General features: G+C 47.0%; 1 pseudogene; it reads left to right on the plus strand.

Annotated features, from left to right (window-relative positions):
- Positions 1 to 816: 816 nt before the first annotated feature.
- On the plus strand, positions 817 to 6,260 carry LOC114048473 (annotated as a pseudogene).
- The last annotated feature ends 8 nt before the right edge of the window (positions 6,261 to 6,268 follow it).

Raw genomic sequence — 6,268 nt, forward strand, 5'->3', positions numbered from 1 at the left:
GTACAAGTGGAGTTTATTGAGTGGGGGGAAGCAGGGTTAGAACTGAGCCTTAGGAAAATCTGTGGAGGATGGAATGGGAGAGACTTGAGGCAGGCACACCCACCAGCAGCCCCAGTCCTGGTGACGTGACCCTGCCCAGACTGATTGCTGGGTCAGAGGAGAGAAGGAGACATATTCAAGAGGTGACTCTGTCACCAATTTACCAAATCTATTCAAGGCCAGTGCACATGGTTTTATACATATATTAGCCTTTCTCTAGGTCCCAAGTAGAATTAAACATCTTTCTACTTCTCATTTATATGTTCTCTCACATTTTACTGCATATAAGCCCCAGGAATACCCCCCAAAAGAGAAGGGGACCTAGAAAAATATATCACCTGCATTTCTTGAACAGCAGGACAGTAGGGGCAGCTAGGTGGCATAGTGGATAGAGCACCAGCCCTGAAGTCAGGAGGACCTGAGTTCAAATTCGGCCTCTGGCCAAACACTTGACACTTACTAGCTGTGTGACCCTGGGCAAGTCACTTAACCCCAATTGCCTGAAAAAAAATCAATAAAATCAACAAATACTTTTACAAATTTTGATATTTCGTTTTCCCCCAATTACATGTAAAAAGGATTTTTAACATTTGTTTTTTTTTTAATTTTCGAGTTCCAATTTCTCTTTATCCCTCTCTTCACCTCTTATTTGAGAAGGCAAGCAATTTGCTATAGGTTATACATATGCAGTCATGCAATACATATTTCCATGTTAATCATGTTGTGAAAAAAAAACACAAGAAAAATAAAGAAAAAGTATGCCTCTATCTGCTTTCAGACTCCATCAGTTCTTTCTCTGGTGGTGGATAGCATTTTTCATCCTAAGTCCTGCAGAACTGTCTTGGATCATTGCTGAGAATAGCTAAGTCATTCATGGTTGATCCTCATACAATGTTGCAATGTTCTCTTGGTTTTGCTCACTTCAGTTTGCATCAGTTCATATAAGTCTTTCCAAGTTTTTCTGAAAACATCCTGCTCATCATTTCTTATAGGACAATAGTATTCCATCAAAATTCAACAAACTAGGGGGTGGCTAGGTGGCAACTCATTACCTGTGTGACCCTGGGCAAGTCACTTAACCCTGATTGCCTTACAGAAAAAATCACCAAGCATTTTTAAGCACCTACTGCATGCCAAGCACTGACTAGGCATGAGATTTCACTAGCATAAAAAACTACCAGAAGAAGCAAGATATTCTACCCATGTAGGATGGCAACTTCTCTGTAATGCCCAGTCTCAGAGAGATGCCTGAGGCCCAGAAAAGGTAAATGGCTTCTCTACCCTCACACAAGTGTCAAAGTAAGTGTCAAAGGCAGAATCTGAAGCCAGGTCTTCCTAATTTGGCGGTCTGTTCTCTAATCACTGAACCACTTGCTTCACTGGGTTTACAAATTGCTACTTGGGAGCACCTGGATTACTGAATTAAAATATTTTTTATTGATTTTCAGGAACTGCATGCACATTTGAAAGGTAGGGTTTGAGAAGTAGAAGGGATGTTTGAATACTCATTTTTCAAATGGGGAAACTGAGGCCCAGAAACTTGCCAAGCCACCTTAGAAGTTAGTGGCACAGAGCGACCAGATCCTCTGACTTTAGATGTGATGATCCTTCTTCCCCACAGACTGTAGCTCATGCATTTACCATTAAGCCCAAACCTTTACACCTTAAAAGCAAATGGCACAGAAGGAAGTTCCCTTCCTTCCCCCTTTGTAACTCTGGCATGGCACGGTGCAATCAGTACCCCATTTGCACATTCCGCAGTAACATCTTCTAAGAAAATGCAAATGATTGTCCTTGGAGAATCGGGAAAGCAAAACTTGTGAAGACTGTTTGTAATGTGCATATCATATGGGATCATTTATTGTGTGAGTGGGTGGGGGTAGGGTGGGAAGAGAGAGAGCAAGACAACACAGAACACATATTTATGATAGTCTAAATGTTTATTCAACAGCTCCTCCACTGACTTTTAGTATTTTAGACAGACGGCTTGCAGTAATGGACTGGCAGGATGCAAATCGTCCTTCTTGGCTCTCTCCAAACTGGTGGCAGTATTGTCTCCTTCTTCACTGCCTGGCCTTGCAACCTAATGATGGCCTCCTCAAGCACTCCTACAACAACTACAATTCTGCATGTTTCGAAATCTTTTAATTGACTCAAGGGCCAGCCCTGCCTTTGGTCATCACAAGAGGTTGATTATGAGCAGAAGTGGAATAAAGAGCATTGTATCAGAACTTCAGAGCTGAAAAGATTAAGGATCATATAGTCCAACCTTCTTATTTTGCAAAAGAGGAAAATGAGACTAAGAGGTTAAGTGTTACACAAGTAAAAAGTCATGGAAAGGGGTTATGAATCTAGTTCTTCCACCTCCAAATCCAGCATTTTTTCCATTGCACTATGCTTATTCATAAATATGAAATGTGTCTTTCATATGTCTGCAGCACATGGGGCAGTTGCTCTCTGGGAACTGAGTCAAGGAGCCAGGAAAGTGGCAGAGGTACTTTGAGTGTAATAAAGAGCACCTACTCTCCCTGAGGATTCCCAAGATCTCTTAGCTGCTCAATCACTCAATCAATTAAGTGGTAATTATTAAGCACTTATGATGCAATGAGCATGCTCATAGGCATTGGGGATATACACAAAAAGAATGAAACACTCTACTCAGGAGGAGCTTATGTTCTAATGGGAGCTACTGTTAAGCACATAAAATATGTGTGTCTATATATCATATAAAATAAATATCCCACCTCCACAACCTCTTTGCAGCTTTTGGTAACTTTTATAACCTCATTCACTTCTGAACATTTTTTGTTTCATTGTCTCCTGTGACACCAATTTCCTAGGTTTTCTCTTGTTGTTCTAGCTAGCCTTTCTTTGCCTGAGGCCCTGTCCAAGGTCCCTTCTTTTCCTTCTACATGATGTCGGTGATCTCATCGGCTGCCCTCCGTTCAAATAGCATCCCTATGATAACAAATTCAAAAATCGTTACATTTTTCTTCTGGACTCAACACATAGGACCAAATACTATTAGACATACTCAACTAATGAGGCAGCATGTTGGAAACAGTTCTGAACTTGGAGTCGGGAAGAACTGATTTCAAATCCTGCCTCACACACTTATTAGTTGTGTTACCCTAAGCAAGTCACCTACCCTCTCCATGACTCAATTTCTTCACATATACAATGAGAGGATTTGATTCATCAACCTCTAATGTCCTTTCTAGCCACTACTGTAATTCAAAAGAACAGGAATTGCAATCAAGCCACCTGACAAAGAAAACACAAACATTAAAAAAAAATGAGTGCACAAGGAAATTACATCATGTTGAAGGAAGCCATAAACAACAAACCAAGCAATGGCTCTAATAACCTTACATGCTGCAAACAGCTTACCATCTAAAGTCCTCAATGAAATAACAATTGAGCTTTAAAAAAAAAGACATAGAAAAACAGCAGTGATGGAGATTTCGATATCCCTCGCCAAGTTTTGTATAAATTTAATGGACAAAGAAAAGGGAAAATATGGAATTGAACAGAAGGGCATAAAATTGAGGAAGTATTAAAGCTAAAAGACTTCCAAGCATCTTTGAAATGGGACTGCAGAAGAAAACATATATTGATATGAAAGACAGAGGATATCCATAAAAATTATTTTTAAAAAGGATAAGGATTGTTTCCTTTTGGTCTCTTTTCCCATGTCTTAGCATGATGCCTGACACTGAGTAGGTGCTGAATAAATGCTGGATTGATTGACATTTATATAGCCATTGAAAGAAAAAAAGCTGTTTTCCTACACAGTATTGCATTGATGTCAGGGCCGTCCCTCCCAAATTATGTCCAACTTCTCCCATCTCTTTCTGTTGATTCCTTCCTGATTGTTTGCATGTTGTCTCTTCCATTGGAATGTAAGCTCCTTGAGGGCAGTGACTTGGGTTTTTGTTAATACTTTATTTTTTTCCCCAGCAACATGTAAAAAACAAAAGCAATTTTAACTTTTTTTTTTAAATTTTGAATTCCAAATTCTCCCCCTCCCCCCTCATTGAGAAGGCAAGCAATCCCATATAGGTGATACCTGTGGAGTCATGGAAATCATTTCTCTCTTAGAGGGACTTAGTTTTGATGCCCTTTACAGTCGAGACCTCGGGCCCCACCTTCCCTCACTCTCCTCCAATTAATTGGAAGAGGACAAAGGACTTGCTTTTCCTTCCAGAATAATGCCAGCCCTGCCCTGCCCTGCTCATCCCCCACCCCCCATCACTCCTGTTGAAGGTGTGAATTCAGTGGGTTCACAGGTGACCCAAGGGAGTATTTAAGGCAGAGATTGAAGGAGCTGGCTAGGTCATTCAGCCCCAGTGTCTCTAGCTGGTAACTGCCCCAACAGCAGCAGCTCCCAGGGCCTGGAGATGAGTGGAAGACAGTCTCGCCTGAAGATGTCTCAGCGTGGCACTCGGGACAGCGAAAATAGCACGGAGGACGAGACCCAGGCCCAGGGCCTGGAAGTGTGGACAGCAGCCCCAGCCGCAGCCCCAGCAGCCAGGGAATCAAAGCAGTCGCAGCTGTCTGATTCCGACTCCGACTCGGGGTCGGGGTCGGGGTCGGGTTCCGAGTTCGAGTCCGGATCCGATTCCGGGGACCGGGAGGAAGTGGAGAAGGAAAAAGAGAACGAAGAGGAGGAGGAGGAGGAAGAGGAGAAGGAAGAAGAGGAGGAAGAAGAGGAGGAGGAAGAAAAGGAGGAGGAGGAAGAGGAAGAGGAGGAGGAAGAGGAGGAGGAAGAAGAGGAGGAGGAAGAAGAGGAGGAGGAAGAGGAAAAGGAGAATGAGGAGCATCCGAGAAAGAAGCCGAAACACCAGGGCTTCATCTTAGATGAGGCTGAGGTAGATGACGAGTGCGAAGAGGAAGAAGAAGAGTGGGAGGAAGGAGCGGACGACTTTCTGGAGAAAGAGGGGCTCGATGGCCCCAGCGGCCGTTATGGCGACGAACAGGACGACTGCTCCCCGGCCCGGCGCCTGCAGAATGCCTGGAGGGATGAGGGAGAGGAGGAGCTGGCCCGCTATTACACGGAGAAATACGCCACTCAACCGTCCCGGGAAGGCCGGCGCAGAGCCTCCGAGCAGTTCCCAGGGGACATTGGCCAGCAGTTGCTGCTGCCCGGACTCCGGGATCCCAAACTGTGGATGGTCAAGTGCAAGCTCGGGGAGGAAAGAGCCGCCGCCTTGATCCTCATGAGGAAGTTCTTGATGTCGCAGTTCACAGACAGCCCGCTGCAGATCAAGTCAGTGGTGGCTCCGGATCGCCTCAAGGGCTACATCTACGTGGAGGCCTACAAGCTCAACCACGTGGCGGAGGCCATCGAGGGCGTGGGCAGCCTGAGCCAGGGCTGCCAGAGCCGGCAGCTGGTGCCCATCGAGGAGATGACGCACGTGCTCAAGGTGTTGGCCAAGGAGGCCCCCCGCCTGCAGCCCAAGAGCTGGGTGCGCGTCAGGGCGGGCCTCTACAAGGATGACCTCGCTCAGGTGACTTTCGCGGAGCCTGGCCAGACGACGGTCTCCCTCAAGATGATTCCTCGCATCGACTACAGCCTCGTCAGAGCCGCCAGCGACCAGACAGACGGCTCCGCCAAGAGGAAGACGTTCAGCAGACCCCCGCAGAAGCTCTTTGATGCTCAGAAGATTCGATCCCTCGGAGGAAAGGTTGGTGCGGATGGAGACTTTCTCATCTTCAAGAGGAACCGCTACAGCCACAAAGGCTTCCTCTTCAAGACCTTGGCCCTCTCGGCCCTCGTCAGAGAGGGAGTGAAGCCCACGCTCTCCGAGCTGCAGAAGTTTGAGGAGGGGCCCGACGCCCTGCAAGAGCTCCGGGTGCGCGTCGAGGACGGTCCAGACGCCGAGCACAGCTTCAAGCCGGGAGACAACGTGCAGGTGACGGAGGGTGAGCTCATCCACCTGCGGGGACGGGTGGTCAGCGTGCACGGCCCCAAGGTCACCCTGATGCCCAAGCACGAGCAGCTCACCCAGGTGCTGGAGATGTCCGCCTGGGAGCTGCAGAAGGACTTTGCCGCGGGAGACCACGTCCAGGTGATCTCGGGCCGCTTCCTCGGCACCACCGGCTTCGTCCTGAGAGCGGACGACAACTTCGTCTTCCTCTTCTCCGACCTCACCAGGGAAGAGCTCAAGGTGCTTCCCAGGGACCTGCAGCTCTGCCCGCACACGTCCGCCGCGGTGGACGCTTCGGG

This window comes from Vombatus ursinus, unplaced genomic scaffold (assembly GCF_900497805.2).
Source record: "Vombatus ursinus unplaced genomic scaffold, bare-nosed wombat genome assembly UNPS02002190.1, whole genome shotgun sequence".
In the NCBI taxonomy this organism is placed as follows: domain Eukaryota; kingdom Metazoa; phylum Chordata; class Mammalia; order Diprotodontia; family Vombatidae; genus Vombatus; species Vombatus ursinus.